This window comes from Tachyglossus aculeatus, chromosome 6 (genome assembly GCF_015852505.1).
Source record: "Tachyglossus aculeatus isolate mTacAcu1 chromosome 6, mTacAcu1.pri, whole genome shotgun sequence".
NCBI lineage: Eukaryota > Metazoa > Chordata > Mammalia > Monotremata > Tachyglossidae > Tachyglossus > Tachyglossus aculeatus.
In genome coordinates this window covers 36,012,975-36,031,806 of record NC_052071.1, presented here as the reverse complement: position 1 = coordinate 36,031,806, position 18,832 = coordinate 36,012,975, and the positions used below count along the sequence as shown (strand labels likewise).

The following is an 18,832-nucleotide window of genomic DNA, read 5'->3' as shown; positions in this document are numbered from 1 at the left end:
AGTCACTTCACTTCTCTGAGCCTCAGTTCCCTCATCTGGAAAATGGGGATGAAGGCTGAGAGCCCCCCGTGGGACCACCTGATCACCTTGTATCTCCCCCAGCGCTTAGAACAGTGCCTGGCACATAGTAAGCGCTTTAACAGATGCCATCATTATTATTATTATTATTATTATTCCTTCACTCATTCCGTTGTATTGATTGAGCGCTCACTGTGTGCAGAGCACTGGACTAGAGAAGCAGCGTGGCTCAGCGGAAAGAGCCCGGGCTTGGGAGTCAAGAGGTCGTGGGTTCTAATCCCGCCTCCGCCACTTGTCAGCTGGACAACTTTGGGCAAGTCACTTCACTTCTCTGCGCCTCAGTTCCCTCATCTGGAAAATGGGGATGACGACTGTGAGCCTCCCGTGGGACCACCTGATCACCTTGCATCTCCCCCGGGGCTTAGAACAGTGCTTTGCACATAGTAAGCGCTTAATAAATGTCATCATTATTATTATTATTATTATTAGAACAGTGCCTGGCACATAGTAAGCACTTAACAAATGCCATCATCATTATTATCATTATTATTCCTTCACTCATTCCATCGAATTGATTGAGCGCTCACTGTGTGCAGAGCACTGGACTAGAGAAGTAGCGTGGCTCAGTGGAAATCAATCAATCAATCATATTTATTGAGCGCTTACTGTGTGCAGAGCACTGTAGTGAGCGCTTGGGAAGTCCAAGTTGGCAACATCTAGAGACGGTCCCTACCCAACAGTGGGCTCACAGTCTAAAAGGGGGAGACAGAGAACAAAACCAAACATACTAACAAAGTAAAATAAGTAGAATAGATATGGAAAGAGCGCGGGCTTGGGAGTCAGAGGTCATGGGTTCAAATCCAGCCTCCGCCACTTGTCAGCTGGGTGACTCTGATCGAGTCACTTCACTTCTCTGGGCCTCATTTACCTCATCTGCAAAATGGGGATGAAGACTGGGAGCCCCACGTGGGACAACCTGACTACCTTATATCCCCCCAGCGCTTAGAACAGTGCTTCGCACATAGTAAGCGCTTAACAAATGCCATCATTATTTATTATTATTATTATTATTATTATTATTATTATTACTCAGCGCTTGGAAAGTACAGTTTGGTAGCTGATAGAGACGGTCCCTGCCCAACAATGGGCTCCCAGTCTAGAAGGGGGAGACACACAACCAAACAATCGTATTTATTGAGCGCTTACTGTGTGCAGAGCACTGTCCTAAGCGCTTGGGAAGGACAAATCGGCAACAGATAGAGACGGTCCCTACCCAACAACGGGATCCCAGTCTAGAAGGGGGAGACGGACAACAAAACAAAACAAGTATCTCCCCGTTCCGGCGGAGCGGCCTGATCCCGGGGTCCCGGGATCCCCGGGTTCCGATTCACACACTCACACATATTCATTCATTCATTCCATCGTATTTATTGAGCACTTACTATGTTGAGAGCACAGAAGCAGCGTGGCTCAGTGGAAAGAGCCCGGGCTTTGGAGTCGGAGGTCGTGGGTTCTAATCGCGCCTCAGCCACTTGTCAGCTGGGTGACTCTGGGCAAGTCACTTCACCTCTCTGGGCCTCAGTTCCCTCATCTGGAAAATGGGGGTGAAGACTGTGAGCTCCACGTGGGACAACCTGATCACCTTGTATTCATTCATTCACTCATTCCATCGTATTTATTGAGCGCTGACTGTGTGCAGAGCACTGGGCTAAGCGCTTGGGAAGGACAAGTCGGCAACAGATAGAGACGGTCCCTACCCAACAACGGGCTCCCAGTCTAGGAGGGGTGCTTAGAACAGTGCTTGGCACATCGTAAGCGCTTAACAAAATACCATCATTATTATTATTATTATTATTATTCTCTGTGCCTCAGTTCCCTCATCTGTCAAATGAGGATGAAAACTGTGAGCCCCAAGTGGGCCAACCTGATCACCTTGTATCCCCCCAGTGCTGAAACAGTGCTTGGCATATAGGAAGCGCTTAACAAAATACCATCATTATTATTATTATTATTCTCAGTGACCTCATCTGTAAAATGGGGAAGAAGACTGGGAGCCCCACGTGGGACAACCTGATCACCTTGTACCCCCCCAGTGCTTAGAACAGTGCTCGGCACATAGTAAGCGCTTAACAAAATACCATCATTATTATTATTATTATTCTCAGTGACCTCATCTGTAAAATGGGGATGAAGACTGGGAGCCCCGCGTGGGACAACCTGATTACCTTGTATCCCCCCAGCGCTTACAACAGTGCTTGGGCCATAGTAAGCGCTTATCAAATACCACCACCACCAGCACTGGGATGGACAAATCGGCAACAGATAGAGACGATCCCTGCCCAACCCCGGGCTCCCAATCCCACTCCGTGGGCAGGCCACGGTCTGCGCCGGCCCCCTTCCTCCTCCTGCACGCCTGGGTTTGCGGGGGGCTCGGGGGGCCAGGAATTCTGCACATTCCTCCACCGGGACCCAGGAATCCGGCCCCTCCGCCCCCAGCTCCCTCCGCCACAGAGGGATCAGAGAAGCAGCGTGGCTCGGTGGAAAGAGCCCGGGCTTGGGGGTCAGAGGTCCTGGGTTCTAATCCCGGCTCCACCACTCCTCAGCTGTGTGACTTTGGGCCAGTCACTTCACTTCTCTGGGCCTCAGTTCCCTCGTCTGGAAAATGGGGGTGAAGACTGAGCCCCCTGTGGGACAACCTCATCGCCTTGTATCCCCCCCAGCGCTTAGAACAGTGCTTGGCACATAGTCAGTGCTTAACAAATGCCATCATTATTATCTGTAAAATGGGGATTAAGACTGTGAGCCCCACGTGGGACAACCTGATCACCTTGTATCCTCCCCTGTGTTTAGAACAGTGCTTGGCACATAGTAAGCACTTAAATGCCATCATTATTATTAGCATTATTATTATTATTACCCCCCTCTGACCGCCAGCCCCTCACTCTAAGCAGAAACATAACTATAATAATAATAACAGTGCATAGTAAGTGCTTAACAAATGCCATCATTATTATTATTATTACCCCCCTCCAATCCCCAGCCCCTCACTCTAAGCAGAAACATAACTATAATAATAATAATAATAATAATAATAATAATGGCATTTGTTAAGCACTTACTATGTGCCAAGCACCGTCCTGAGCGCTGGGGTAGACACAAGGTGATGAGGTTGTCCCACTTGGGGCTCACAGTCTTCGTCCCCACTTTACAGATGAAGGAACTGAGGCCCAGAGAAGTGAAGTGATTTGCCCAAGGTCACACAGCAGACAAGTGGCAGGGCCGGGATTAGAACCCACGACCTCTGACTCCCAAGCCCAGCGGCGTGATACAAGATAATCAAGTCCCACGCGGGGCTCACGGTCTAAGCAGGAGGGAGTGAACAGGAAATCGAATCCCCAGATTTTGCAAAGGAGGGACCTGGGGCACAGAGACGTTCGGCGGCTTGCCTAAGGTCACACAGCAGACAAGTGGCAGAGGCGAGGATTAGAAGCCCCCGCCCTGTGTCTTTCATTCATTCATTCAATCAATCGCATTTATTGAGCGCTGTGTGCACAGCACTGTACTAAACGTTTGGAAAGTACAATTCGGCAACAGATAGAGACGGTCCCTACCCAACAACGGGCTCGCTTTCCCCTAGGCCAGGCTGCTTCCTACTATCCTCCACGGCTCTAGAAGCCATTTAAGTCCAAGGGTGCTGGTTGGGGAGAATGGGGCGAGTCCTTTTTGGGGGGCTGGCCCCCGCCCTTCCTCCAGAGCTCCGGCCAACTTCGGGATCGCAGTCCGGCCCAAGGGGACCGCAGGCAAACCCACACGTGAATCCCAGCCTCGGCGCGGGACGGTCCGAAATGAGGGGAAAAATAAAACAAGGGAAGGAAGAACCCGGGGCCCAGCTGCCGTGTGACCTCTGTTTCCCTGTTGCTTCTCTCCTTCTTGTTTTCCCGTCCTTCCCTCTTGGCGGGGCAGCTGTGAGCAGGATACATCCATGCGGCCGTTAAGGTCCAGAGCTGCTCTGCTTTCCGCTCCCCTCGCTAACCCGGGTCCGTGCCTCCTTTGGTCCATCCCCCCCATCCGCAGCCGGTTGTCTTAGCCTTCGGGGACGGTATTTTTCCCTCTGTAGTCTGCGGCTTCTCCCTCGGGAAACGGAGCGGGGAAGTTGGCAGGAACTGTCAATGTTTTGTACATATCTATTCTATTTATTTTATTTTGTTAGTATGTTTGGTTTTGTTCTCTGTCTCCCCCTTTTAGGCTGTGGGCCCACTGTTGGGTAGGGACCGTCTCTAGATGTTGCCAACTTGGACTTCCCAAGCGCTTAGTACAGTGCTCTGCACACAGTAAGCGCTCAATAAATACGATTGATGTTGATTGATGATGATGATGCCTACTTATGGCCAAGGGTTGGGTTGGCTGGGAGAAAACACTAAGTTCCCCGGGGAGGCCCCCAGTTTGACCTCCCCCTCAGCTGTCTCATTTATCCCCCACCTGGTTCCTTCACCCCCTCGGCTGCTCTCCCAAGGATCAATCAATCAATCAATCGTATTTATTGAGCGCTTACTGTGTGCAGAGCACTGTACTAAGCGCTCGGGAAGTCCAAGTTGGCAACATCTAGAGACCGTCCCTACCCAACAGTGGGCTCACGGTTTAAAAGGGGAAGACGGACAACAAAACCAAACATACTAACAAAATAAAATAAATAGAATAGATATGTACAAGTAAAATAAATAAATGAATAAATAAATAGAGTAATAAATATGTACAAACATATATACATATATACAGGATGGGGTTCTAACCGGGCTCTGCCATTTGTCTGCTGTGTGACCTTGGGCGAGTTGCTAATAATAATAATAATAATGGTATTTGTTAAGCGCCAAGCACTGTTCTAAGTGCTGGGGGAGATACAATCAATCAATCATATTTATTGAGCGCTTACTGTGCGCAGAGCACTGTACTAAGCGCTCGGGAAGTCCAAGTTGGCAACATATAGAGACAGTCCCTACCCAACGGTGGGCTCACAGTCTAAAAGGGGGAGACGGAGAACAAAACCAAACATCCTAACAAAATAAAATCAATAGAATAGATATGTTCAAGTAAAATAAATAAATAAATAGAGTAATAAATATGTACAAACATATATACATATATACAGGATGGGGTTCTAACTGGCCTCTGCCATTTGTCTGCTGTGTGACCTTGGGTGAGTTGCTCATAATAACAATAATAATAATAATAATAATAATGGTATTTGTTAAGCGCTTACTATGTGCCAAGCACTGTTCTAAGCGCTGGGGGAGATACAATCAATCAATCAATCATATTTATTGAGTGCTTACTGTGTGCAGAGCACTGGACTAAGCGCTTGGGAAGTACAAGTTGGCAACATCTAGAGACAGTCCCTACCCAACAGTGGGCTCACAGTCTAAAAGGGGGAGACGGAGAACAAAACCAAACATCCTAACAAAATAAAATAAATAGAATAGATATGTACAAGTAAAATAAACAGAGTAATAAATATGTACAAACATATATACATATATAAAGGATGGGGTTCTAACTGGGCTCTGCCATTTGTCTGCTGTGTGACCTTGGGCGAGTTGCTCATAATAATAATAATAATAATAATAATGGTATTTGTTAAGCGCTTACTATGTGCCAAGCACTGTTCTGAGCACTGGGGGAGATACAAAGTAATCAGGTTGTCCCACATGGGGCTCACAGTCTCAATCCCCCATTTTACCGATGTGCTAACTGAGGCCCAGAAGTGTGAAGTGACTTGCATGGGGCTCACAGTCTCAATCCCCCATCTTACAGATGGGGTAACTGTGGCCCAGAAGTGTGAAGTGACTTGCCCAAACTCACACAGCAGACAGGTGGCGGAGTCGGGATTAGAACCCACGACCTCTGACTCCCAAGCCCGAGCTCTTTCCACTGAGCCACGCCGCTTCTCCTTCTCTGTGCACCAGTTCCCTCATCTGAAAAATGGGGATTGAGACTCTGAGCCCCACGTGGGACAGGGACTGTGTCCAACCTGATTTACTACAGTGCCTGGCACTTCGTAAGCGCTTAACAAATACCATAATAATAATAATAATAATAATTATTATTATTATATATATTATTATATATATTGTTATTATTATTATGTGGGACAACCTGATCAGCTTGTACTAACCCAGCGCTTAGAACAGTGCTCTCGACACATAGTAAGCGCTTAACAAATACCATTATTATTATTATTATGTGGGACAACCTGATCAGCTTGTACTAACCCAGCGCCTAGAACAGTGCTCTCGACACATAGTAAGCGCTTAACAGATACTATTATTATTATCATTACTATAATTATTATTGGGTTAAGGACCAGGAACACGGGAAGCGAGAATTATGGAAACGGGAAGGTCTTTAGGACTTTTTGCAAGCTGGGAGTACCCTTCCCCTAGGCTGGAAGTGGAGGTGGGAGGCCAAGCACTGCAGTAAGCACTGGAGTAGATACAAAACAATCAAGTGGGACACAGTCCCTGTCCCACATGGGGCTCAGAGTCTAAAGTGGGGGCAGGGAGAATAGGTACTGAAGCCCCATTTTACAGATGAGGTAACTGAGGCACTGAGAAGTGACTTGCCTAGGGTCAAGAAGCAGGCAATAATAATAATTATAGTTTTTGTTAAGCTCCTCTTGTGTGCCAAGCACTGAACTAACCGCTGGGGTAGAGGCAAGATAATCAGGTCGCCCAAGGGGCTCGCCGCCTCAATCGGAGGGAGATCACATATTGAATCCCCATTCTGCAGATGAGGGAATTGAGGCACAGAGAAGTTAAGTGACTTGACCAAGATCACACAGCAGGCAAGCGGCAGAGGGCCAGGATTAGAACCCAGGTCCTCTGACTCCCAGGCGTGGGCTATTTCCACTAGGCCAAGCTACTTCCCCATCAATCGATAAACTGGTGGTGTTTATTGAGCACTTACCATGTGCAGAACACCATACTAACTGCTTGGGAGAGTACACAATGTAAAATAGAGTCGGTAGACATAGTGCTTGGCACATAGTAAGCGCTTAACGAATACTATCATTATTTTTATTATTATGATTCCCGCCCACACAGAATCTACAGGTTAGTAGGGGAGACGGACAGACCTTCAAATAGATTACTGTTCGGGGAAATGGCCGAATATAAGGATACCTACACCAGTGCTAGGGCAAGTAGGGTAACTTGTGCTTCCCAAGCGCTTAGTCCAGTGCTCTGCACACAGTAAGCGCTCAATAAATACGATTGAATGAATGAATGAAAGTGGGGTATTCACCCGGAGAGGTAAGTACCGAAGTGCCTAAGGGGAGCAGATAATAATAATAATAATAATAGCATTTATTAAGCACTTACTATGTGCAAAGCACTGTTCTAAGTGCAGGGGATGATGATGATGATAGCATTTATTAAGCACTTACTATGTGCAAAGCACTGTTCTAAGCGCTGGGGATGATGATGATGATTGCATTTATTAAGCGCTTACTATGTGCAAAGCACTGTTCTAAGTGCAGGGGATGATGATGATGATAGCATTTATTAAGCGCTTACTATGTGCAAAGCACTGTTCTAAGCGCTGGGGAGGTTACAAGGTGATCCCATGGCGGGGGGCTCACAGTCTTAATCCCCATTTTACAGATGAGGGAACTGAGCAAATGCAGAGGCGAAGCCAAAGGGAGGGGCGAAGAGGGTGGGGAAATGAGGGGTTAGTCACGGAAGGCCTCCTGGGGGAGAGATCAATTCTCCATTCCTCCCACGCTTACAATCTGCCTGCTTTTTTTTTTCCCCAGCCCAGACCCTCCCCTCGCTCTCCCACAACCCCGAGCAGGGATCTCTTCTGCAATTCACCTTCCTTTCCTGGTCCGCGGCTTCCGGGAGGCACAAAGCTTCCTTTATTCCCGTCCTTACCTCCCCCACGGCCCCCCGTGTCCCGTGTCCCTTCCTTCACCTCCCGGTGAGCCGCCTCCTGCCCGCTTTCCGCTCCCACCTGCCAAGAGAGAGACTGTGGGGGCCGAGGGCTGGAACTGCTTGTCCTGACTCGGATCCCGGGCCCATCCAACACAGGCAGAAGAGGCACAGCAGGGCCCGGAGGCTAAGGATGGCCAAACCGTTACAGTTGGGGTCCCACTGTTTTCCTGCTCTCCTCCACTCCTGAGTCTCCTGGCCTCTCTCTTTGAAGCAAGGCAGGGTCGACTCCTTGCCTCCTCTCCTTTAGCAGGGCCTAGAATCTCTGTACGGCCAGAGGACCCCGCCAAAGTCTAGGGAGAGACCTATCTTTCCTTCTTCGGGCTTTCATTCATTCATTCAATCGTATTTATTGAGTGCTTACTGTGTGCACAGCACTGGCATTCATTCAATCGTATTTACTGAGCGCTTACTGTGAGCCGGGCACTGGGCTAAGCGCTTGGGAAGTCCAAGTTGGCGGCATAGAGCGACGGTCCCTACCCAACGGCGGGCTCACAGTCCAGAAGGGGGAGGCGGAGAACAAAACATATTAACAAAATAAAATAAATAGAATAAATATGGACAAATAAAATAAATAGAGTAATAAATCCGTAAAAACATATATACAGGTGCTGTGGGGAGGGGAAGGAGGTAAGACGGGGTGGGGGGTGGAGGGGGGAGGAGGGGGAGAGGAAGGAGGGGGCTCAGTCTTGGAAGGCAATGCTGGGGCTCGTCCTGTGGAAGTAGCACTGTGAATAATACTAACGATGGCATTTATTAAGCGCTTACTATGTGCAAAGCAATCAATCAATCAATCGTATTTATTGAGCGCTTACTGTGTGCACAGCACTGTATTAAGCGCTTGAGAAGTACAAGTTGGCAACATATAAAGCACTGTTCTAAGTGCTGGGGAGGTTACAAGGTGATCAGGTTGTCCCACGGTGGGGGGCTCACAGTCTTCATCCCCGTTTTCCAGATGAGGTCACTGAGGCCCAGAGAAGTGAAGTGACTTGCCCAAAGTCACCCAGCCGACAACTGGCAGAGCTGGGATTCGAACCCGTGACCTCTGACTCCAAAGCCCGGGCTCTTTCCCCTGAGCCACGAATGAATGAATGACTAGTAGGCACCGCTGAATGTCTCCCCTGATTGCCCAGTAAGGGAGACTTTCACACAGAACAGCGGCTGGAATGTCCCCTTGCCAAGAAAGGGTGACTAACCTTCAGACTGTGAGCCCACTGTTGGGTGGGGACCGTCTCCATATGTTGCCAACTTGGACTTCCCAAGCGCTTAGTCCAGTGCTCTGCACACAGTAAGTGCTCAATAAATACGACCGATTGATTGACTGATTGCTCTGCACACAGTAAGCGCTCAATAAATACGATTGAACGAATGAATGAATATTGAAGGCTTTCTGATGTTGGGTAGGGACTGTCTCTATATGTTGCCAATTTGTACTTCCCAAGCGCTTAGTACAGTGCTCTGCACATAGTAAGCGCTCAATAAATACAATTGATGATGATGGGACTGTCTCCATATGTTGCCAATTTGTACTTCCCAAGCGCTTAGTACAGTGCTCTGCACATAGTAAGTGCTCAATAAATACGATTGATGATGATGATGATGATGATGATGATGATGATGATGTGAAGCAGATGTCCCCGAGGGCAGGCCACTTGTCATGGTCCGATCGATCCCATCTGTTGTCCACCCCGTGGACGCTCCCCCTTCCCTCCCCCACTCCCATCCCAGTGCTGTTTTGCTCCTGATCATTAGTCCAGACTGTGGACCTGGGGATGTGCGTGAGGAGGAGGGCGGGGGGAGTTAGTTGGCTTTTTGGAGGAAATGGAACAAATTCGGCCTCTCTGGAAAGTTCACTGGGTCAGGGGAGCTGTGGCAGAGGGAAGCAGCTGAGGCCACACACAAAGGCACAGGCGGTTTGGGAAGGTGAAACTCGGAACGCAACGCCCCCTCAGACACATTCCCATCCCCTAGGCCTCTGGGATGATCCCCCCAACACAACTCACACATCTGCAGACTAAAAGAAACCCCACGCACGGGCACAGGGAGACACACACAGCCCGCACCCAAGACTCACCCAGAGTCTAATGGTCACGAAACAGGGCCCATCCATCATCATCATCATCATCAATCGTATTTATTGAGCGCTTACTATGTGCAGAGCACTGGACTAAGCGCTTGGGAAGTACAAATTGGCAACATATAGAGACGGTCCCTACCCAACAGTGGGCTCACAGTCTAAAAGGGGGAGGAACAAAACCAAACATACGAACAAAATAAAATAAATAGAATAGATATGTACAAGTAAAATAAATAGAGTAATAAATATGTACAAACATATATACATATATACAGGTGCTGTGGGGAAGGGAAGGAGGTAAGATGCGGGGGATGGAGAGGGGGGCAATTGCTGATGACTATCCGACCCACTGTCTGCCCCCAAATCACTCCCTGGGCATAGAGGAGGGTTAATCCTAAAAGTACTTCACACGTGGGCTAGTAATAAATACTACTCTTTATTTATATTACTCTATTTATTATTACTCTATTTATTTATTATTACTCTATTTATTTTACTTGTCATATTTATTCTATTTATTTTATTTTGTTAATATGTTTGGTTTTGTTGCCTGTCTCCCCCTTCTAGACTGTGAGCCCACTTTTAGACCGTGAGCCCACTGTTGGGTAGGGACCGTCTCTATATGTTGCCAACTTGTACTTCCCAAGCGCTTAGTCCAGTGCTCTGCACACAGTAAGCGCTCAATAAATACGATTGATTGATTGATTGATTGATTGTTGGGTGGGGACCGTCTCTATAGGTTGCCGGCTTGTACTTCCCAAGCGCCTAGTCCAGTGCTCTGCACACAGTAAGCGCTCAATAAATACGATTGAATGAATGAAAAGTGCCGAGGGAAGGGAAGGAAAGGAGGGGAGGGAGGAAGAGGAGAAAGGAGGAGGGGGGAAGGCAAGAGGAGGAGAGGAGGAAGAGAAGGAGAGGAGGAAGAGGAGGGAGGAAGGTGAGGAGGAGGGAGGGAGAGGAGGAGGAGGAGGAGGTGGAAGGTTTCTGGTTGGGAAGATCCCTCCCAGAGCACTACATCCTTTCCCCACCACGTATTCATTCATTCAATCGTATTTATTGAGTGCTTACTGTGTGCAGAGCACTGTACTAAGCGCTTTGGGAAGTACAAATCAGCAACATAATACATATATAGACCCAGCCCACCCACAAATGGGGCTATCACTCACCTAGACAAACTTACCCTCCCGTCCCATCACCCGGCTCTGGCTGACGTTTACACAAGTCAGGGAGGGCAGCTAATAAGAGTGGAAATTGTTAGGCGCTTAGGCCAAACACTGTGCTAAGCGCTGGGATAGATACAATTTCATCAGAAATGGAATCTAGGCAGGGATCTCAACTTCCCAGAGACATTCATTCACTCAATGAATCGTATTTATTGAGCGCTTACTGTGTGCAGAGCACTAGAGAGAGAGAGAGAAGCAGCGTGGCTCAGGGGAAAGAGCCCGGGCTTGGGAGTCAGAGGTCATGGGTTCTAATCCTGGCTCTGCCACTTGTCAGCTGGGTGACTTTGGGCAAGTCACTTCACTTCTCTGGGCCTCAGTTACCGCATCTGTGAAATGGGGATTAAGACTGTGAGCCCCCCGTGGGACAACCTGATCACCTTGTATCCCCCAAGCCCTTAGAACAGTGCTTTGCACATAGTAATAATAATGACGGCATTTATTAAGCGCTTACTATGTGCAAAGCACTGTTCTAAGAGCTGGGGAGGTTACAGGGGCTCACAGTCTTAATCCCCATTTTACAGATGAGGTAACTGAGGCACAGAGAAGTTAAGCGCTTAACAAACGCCATTATTATTATTATTCTAGGCACTTGGGAAAGGACAATGAAACAGTAAACAGTGACATTCCCTGTCCACAGTGGGCTTACAGTCTAGAGATGGGAAGACAGACATCAATACAAATAAAGTTACAGCTATAATAATAATAATGGCTTTTATTAAGCGCTTAAATAAAATCACAGATATACTAATAATAATGGCATTTATTAAGCGCTTAAATAAAATCACAGATATAATAATAATAATGGCATTTATTTAGCACTTAGTATGTGCTAAGAGCTGGTACATAAGTGCTACGGGGCTGGGAGCGGGGTAGAAGAAAGGAGGCAAGTCAGGAAGACACAGAAGGGAATGGGAGATGAGGAAAAGTGGAGCTCAGTCTGGGAAGGCCTCCTGGAGGAGATGTCCCGTCAATAAGCCTTTGAAGGCGGGGAGAGTAATTGTCGGATTTGAGAAGGGAGGGCGTTCCACATGGGCCAGGGGTCGGCAGCGGGACAGGCGAGATTGGGGCATAGTGAAAAGGTTAGCACTAGAGAAGAGGGGTGTGCAAGCTGGGTTGTAGAAGGAGAGAAGCGAGGCGAGGTAGGAGGGGGCAAGGTGATAAAGTGTTTTAAAGCCAACGGTGAGGAGTTTTTGTTTGATACGGAGGTGGATGGGTGGTGATGTTCTGAACATATCTGTAGAAAAATGATCCGGGCAGCAGAGTGAAGTATGGACTGGAGTGGGGAGAGACAGGAGGCTGGGAGGTCAGCAAGGAGGCTGATGCAGTAATCCAGGCGGGACGGGATGAGTGACTGAATTGATGTGGTGGCAGTTTGGTTGGAGACGAAAGGCTGGATTTTAGCCATGTTGTGAAGGTGGGACACCGACAGGATTTGGTGACGGATTGAATATGGGGATTGAATGAGAGAGGGGAGTCAAGGATAATGCCAAGGCTACGGGCTTGGGAGACAGGAAGGATGGTGGTGCCGACTACGGTGATGGGAAAGTCAGGGGAGGACAAGGTGGGGAGATGAGGAGACAAAGAAAGCAGCACTTTAGGAAGCGGGGAGAGAAATCCCCTAGTTTTCTGGGCAGGGCCAACAATCTCGGTAGTCACCCCACTTTTTGGAGCCATTGGAGGTCAGAAGTGGAGCCAAGAGAGTGGCTCCGTTTCTCCACTATTCCCTGCCTGCTGGGTGAGACCCCTCGTTCCCAGATGGGGAGTCCGGAGGATGCTCTAGGAGCCAGCCAAGGACTCCTCTTCTTCTTGCCGGACTTCGGGACTTTACTCTCCCTGACAGAGCACTGGAACTCAGTGGAGATCTGGGGCCAATCAAAAGGCCCTTTTTGCCCCGCAAAGCTCCAGGAGCTCCTCTTATTATTACAGTTATGATGAACAATGATAATAAGAGTTAATAATAATAATAGTGGTATTTGTTCAGCACTTACTAGATGCCAGACACTGTTCTAAGCGCTGGGGTGGATACACGCAAATCGAGTTCGACACGGTCCCCGTCCCACATAGGGCTCATAGTCTTAATTCCCATTTTATGGATGAGGGAACTGAGGCACAGATAATAATAATAATAATAATTCTGGTATTAATAATAATAATAATGATGATGATGGTATTTGCCAAGTGCTTACTAAGTGCCAAGCACTGTTCTAAGCGCTAGGGTGGATACCAGCAAATACAGTTCGACACGGTCCCCGTCCCACATAGGGCTCACAGTCTTAATTCCCATTTTATGGATGAGGGAACTGAGGCACAGATAATAATAAGAATTCTGGTATTAACAATAATAATAATGATGATGGTATTTGCTAAGTGCTTACTAAGTGCCAAGCACTGTTCTAAGCACTAGGGTGGATACAAGCAAATCAAGTTCGACACGGTCCCCGTCCCACATAGGGCTCACAGTCTTAATTCCCATTTTATGGATGAGGGAACTGAGGCACAGATAATAATAATAATAATTCTGGTATTAATAATAATAATAATAATAATAATAATGGTATTTGCTAAGTGCTTACTAAGTACCAAGCACTGTTCTAAGCGCTAGGGTGGATACAAGCAAATCAAGTTCGACACGGTCCCCGTCCCACATAGGGCTCACATTCTTAATTCCCATTTTATGGATGAGGGAACTGAGGCACAGATAATAATAAGAATTCTGGTATTAATAACAATAATAATAATAATAATAATGGTATTTGCTAAGTGCTTACTAAGTGCCAAGCACTGTTCTAGGCGCTAGGGTGAATACAAGCAAATCAAGTTCGACACAGTCCCCATCCCACATAGGGCTCACAGTCTTAATTCCCATTTTATGAACAAGGGAACTGAGGCACAGAGAATAACAATAATAATAATAACTCTGGTATTAATAATAATAGTATTTGCTAAGCACTTACTATGTGCCAAGCACTGTTCTAAGCACTGGGGGGATACAAGGTGATCAGGTTGTCCCACGTGGGGCTCACAGTCTTCATCCCCATTTTGCAGATGAGGTAACTGAGGCTCAGAGAAGTAACTTGCCCAACGTCACACGGCTGACAAGCGGCGGAGCTGGGATTAGAACCCATGACCTCAGACACCCCAGCCTGGGCTCTTGCCACCGAGCCACGCTGCTATTTGTTAAACGCTTACTCTGTGGCAGGCACTGTTCTAAGCGCTGGGGTGGATACAAGCAAATCAGGTTGGTTCACCTCAGAGAAGTGAAGTGACTTGCCCAAGGTCACTCAGCAGAGACAAGTGGCAGCGCCAGGACTAGAACCCAGGTCTTTGTGAGTCCTGGGCCCGTGCTTTAACCATTAGGCCACGCTCCCCCCTCCAAATGCCACTGAGTTCAGGAGCCAGCTGGATGAGATTGGCACCTGTATGCAGAGCACTGTACTGAGCGCTTGGGTAGTACAAATCGGCGACATATAGTGAGGCGCGGGGCCGGACCTGCAGAAGCAGCGTGGCTCAGTGGAAAGAGCCCGGGCTTTGGAGTCAGAGGTCACGGGTTCAAATCCCAGCTCTGCCAATCGTCAGCTGGGTGACTTTGGGCAAATCACAACTTCTCTGGGCCTCAGTTACCTCATCTGGAAATTGGGGATTAAGACTGTGAGCCCCCCGAGGGACAACCTGATCACCTTGTAACTCCCCAGCGCTTAGAACAGTGCTTTGCACATAGTAAGCGCTTAATAAATGCCAACATCATCATCATCACCTCTACATGAGGCCAAGACTGGGGGCCGTTCAACCCTTGGAAGCCCCACCCCAAATTTGCCAGCAAGCTCAGAATAAGAAGTTGCCACCCTTGATCCTAGGAATTCTGATTCCCAACTTCCTGCTCCCTCCCTCTGGCCAAATTCCCTTAGTACAGTGCTCTGCACACAGTAAGTGCCAAGCTAGCTCTCTTCCTCCCTTCAAGGCCCTACTGAGAGCTCACCTCCTCCAGGAGGCCTTCCCACACTCAGCCCCTTCCTTCCTCTCCCTCTCGTCCCCCTCTCCATCCCCCCATCTTACCTCCTTCCATTCCCCACAGCACCTGTATATATGTATGTATGTTTGTACATATTTATTACTCTATTTATTTTACTTATACATATCTATTCTATTTATTTTATTTTGTTAGTATGTTTGGTTTTGTTCTCCGTCTCCCCCTTTTAGACTGTGAGCCCGCTGTTGGGTAGGGACTGTCTCTATGGGTTGCCAACTTGGACTTCCCAAGTGCTTAGTACAGTGCTCTGCACACAGTAAGCGCTCAATAAATACGATTGATGATGATGATGAATAAATACGAATGAATCAATGAATTCCCTGCCACCAACAGGAATCAAACCCGGGGGTCTTCCACTCCCAGCCCCCGTTTCTCCACGACTCCGTAGGAGTCTCCCCCAACTCCACCCAACAGAGGGCAAGGAGCCCGGCTGGGAGACTGGCCTGGGCTCCACCGTGCCAGGGATGCCCTCCCCGGAACAAAAAGCGGAATACAGCTGGGCATCTCTCCCAGCTCCCCCTGGCATCAGCCCCTCTCCGGCCCAGAGATAAGGGGTTCCCTCCTCATGTTCCGGGATGATTCCCCTGGAGAACGAGTATCCATGATTCCCTCATCAGGAGGGCCTGTTCCTGGGCTGGAGAGGCTACAGAGCAATCCGCAGCAACAATATTCTGGGTTTAAACCTGGGAAGAAATAAATCTCCCGTGGTTGAAGGCCCGGGGAAGGGAACTGAGGCAAAGAGCCTAGGCTTTTCCCCCACCCCGAGGAGGGAAAAAAACAGGGAAGGAAGAGATTCCTGCATCACCGTGTTCCTCCCTTAACCATACAGTCTGGACTCACACTCGGTTTCCTCACCAGGAGTTTAGTGGAAGAGATCAAAGCCGCTTAGAGACGCTCGGCCTAATGTAGAAGAGCGAGACAGTCTTCATTCCGTCTGCTCCACAGAACAGCGTAGTATCTACTGGACTGAGCCTTCCGTCCAGGCCTCATTCATTCAATCATATTTATTGAGCACTTACTGTGTGCAGAGCACTGGACTAAGCGCTTGGGAAGTCCAAGTTGGCAACATCGAGAGACGGTCCCTACCCAACAGTGGGCTCACAGTCTAGAAGGGGGAGACAGAGAACAAAACAAAACATATTAACAGAATAAAATAAATAGAATAAATATGTACAAGTAAAATAGAGTAATAAATACGTACAAACATATATACATATATACAGGAGAAGCGATGCTTCCTGAGGTGGGAATGATGATGATGATGATATTCGTTAAGCGCTTACTATGTGCCAAGCACTGTTCTAAGCGCTGGATTTGCGGAGCCCACTGGGGCTCTGCAGATTCATTCAATCGTATGTAGTGAGCGCTTACTGCGTGCAGAGCACTGTACTAAGCCCTTGGGAAGTACATGTCGGCAACGTATAGAGACGGTCCCTTCCCAACAATGGGCTCCCAGTCTAGAAGGGGGAGCCAGACAACAAAACCAAACATGTAGACAGGTGTCAAAACCACCAGAATAAACAGAATTATAGCTATAGTAGAATTCAAGTTCCCTCTCCCCACTCCCTTTCAAATACCCCAACAGTCCCTGGGTTAATTCATTCATTCAGTCGTATTTATCGAGCGCTTACTGTGTGCAGAGCACTGTAGTAAGCGCTTAGGAAGTACAAGCTAGCAACATATAGAGACGGTCCCTACCCAACAACGGACTCCCAGTCTAGAAGGGGGGGGACAGACAGCAAAACCAAACATATAGACAGGTGTCAAAACCACCAGAATAAACAGAATTATAGCTATAATAGAATTCAAGTTCCCTCTCCCCACCCCCTTTCAAATACCCCAACAGTTCCGGGGTTCATTCATTCATTCATTCATTCATTCAATCGTATTTATTGAGCACTTACTGTGTGCAGAGCACTGTACTAAGCCCTTGGGAAGTACAAGTCGGCAACATATAGAGACGGTCCCTTCCCAACAATGGGCTCCCAGTCTAGAAGGGGGAGCCAGACAACAAAAGCAACCATGTAGACAGGTGTCAAAACCACCAGAATAAACAGAATTATAGTTATAATAGAATTCAAGTTCCCTCTCCCCACCCCCTTTCAAATACCCCAACAGTCCCTGGGTTCATTCATTCATTCAATCGTATTTATTGAGCACTTACTGTGTGCACAGCACTGTACTAAGCGCTTGGGAAGTACAAGTTGGCAACATCTAGAGACGGTCCCTACCCAACATCGGGCTCCCAGTCTAGAAGGGGGAGACAGACAACAAAACCAAACATGTAGACAGGTGTCAAAACCATCAGAATAAACAGAATTATAGCTACAATAGAATTATAGCTATAATAGAATTCAAGTTCCCCCTCCCCACCCCCTTTCAAATACCCCAACAGTCCCTGGGTTCATTCACTCATTCAATCGTATTTATTGAGCGTTTACTGTGTGCAGAGCACTGTAGTAAGCGCTTAGGAAGTACAAGCTGGCAACATATAGAGACGGTCCCTACCCAACAACCGACTCCCAGTCTAGAAGGGGGGGACAGACAACAAAACCAAACATGTAGACAGGTGTCAAAACCACCAGAATAAACAGAATTATAGCTATAATAGAATTCAAGTTTCCTCTCCCCACTCCCTTTCAAATACCCCAACAGTCCCTGGGTTCATTCATTCATTCAATCGTATTTATCGAGCGCTTACTGTGTGCAGAGCACTGTAGTAAGCGCTTGGGAAGTACAAGATGGCAACATCTAGAGACGGTCCCTACCCAACAATGGGCTCCCAGTCTAGAAGGGGGAGACAGACAACAAAACCAACCATGTAGACAGGTGTCAAAACCACCAGAATAAACAGAATTATAGCTATAATAGAATTCAAGTTCCCTCTCCCCACCCCCTTTCAAATACCCCAACAGTCCCTGGGTTCATTCATTCATTCATTCAATCGTATTTATTGAGCGCTTACTGTGTGCAGAGCACTGTAGTAAGCGCTTAGGAAGTACAAGCTGGCAACATAGAGACGGTCCCTACCCAACAGCGGGCTCCCAGTCTAGAAGGGGGAGCCAGACGACAAAATCAAACATGTGGACAGGTGTCAAGTCATCAGAATAAATAGAAAGCTAGATGCACAACATTAACAAAATAAATAGAATAGTAAATATGTACAAGTAAAATAAATAGAGTAATAAATCTGTACAAACATATATACAGGTGCTGTGGGGAGGGGAAGGAGGTAGGATGAGGGGGTGGGGGTCATGGGTTCAAATCCCAGTTCTGCCACTTGTCAGCTGTGTGACTTTGGGCAAGTCACTTAACTTCTCTGTGCCTCAGTTCCCTCATCTGTAAAATGGGGGATGAAGACTGTGAGCCCCACGTGGGACAACCTCATCACCTTGTATCCCCCCAGCGCTTAGAACAGTGCTTTGCACATAGTAAGCGCTTAATAAATGCCATTATTATTATTATTCATTCAGTCGTATTTATTAAGTGCTTACTGTGTGCAGAG

General features: G+C 47.7%; 1 protein-coding gene across 3 annotated transcripts in view; it reads right to left on the bottom strand.

The window, feature by feature from the left end:
* CCDC120 (coiled-coil domain containing 120) overlaps positions 1-18,832 on the bottom strand; it is a 42,171-nt gene that overhangs the window by 19,523 nt on the left and 3,816 nt on the right. The window contains exon 1 of one of the 3 annotated variants that reach the window (XM_038748183.1): positions 1,461-1,486. The exons of the other annotated variants lie outside the window; for them this stretch is intronic. The gene's annotated coding sequence lies outside the window, so the exon portion shown is untranslated. Of the gene's footprint in view, positions 1-1,460; positions 1,487-18,832 lie in introns of those variants that run through there. 3 annotated transcript variants of the gene reach the window in all.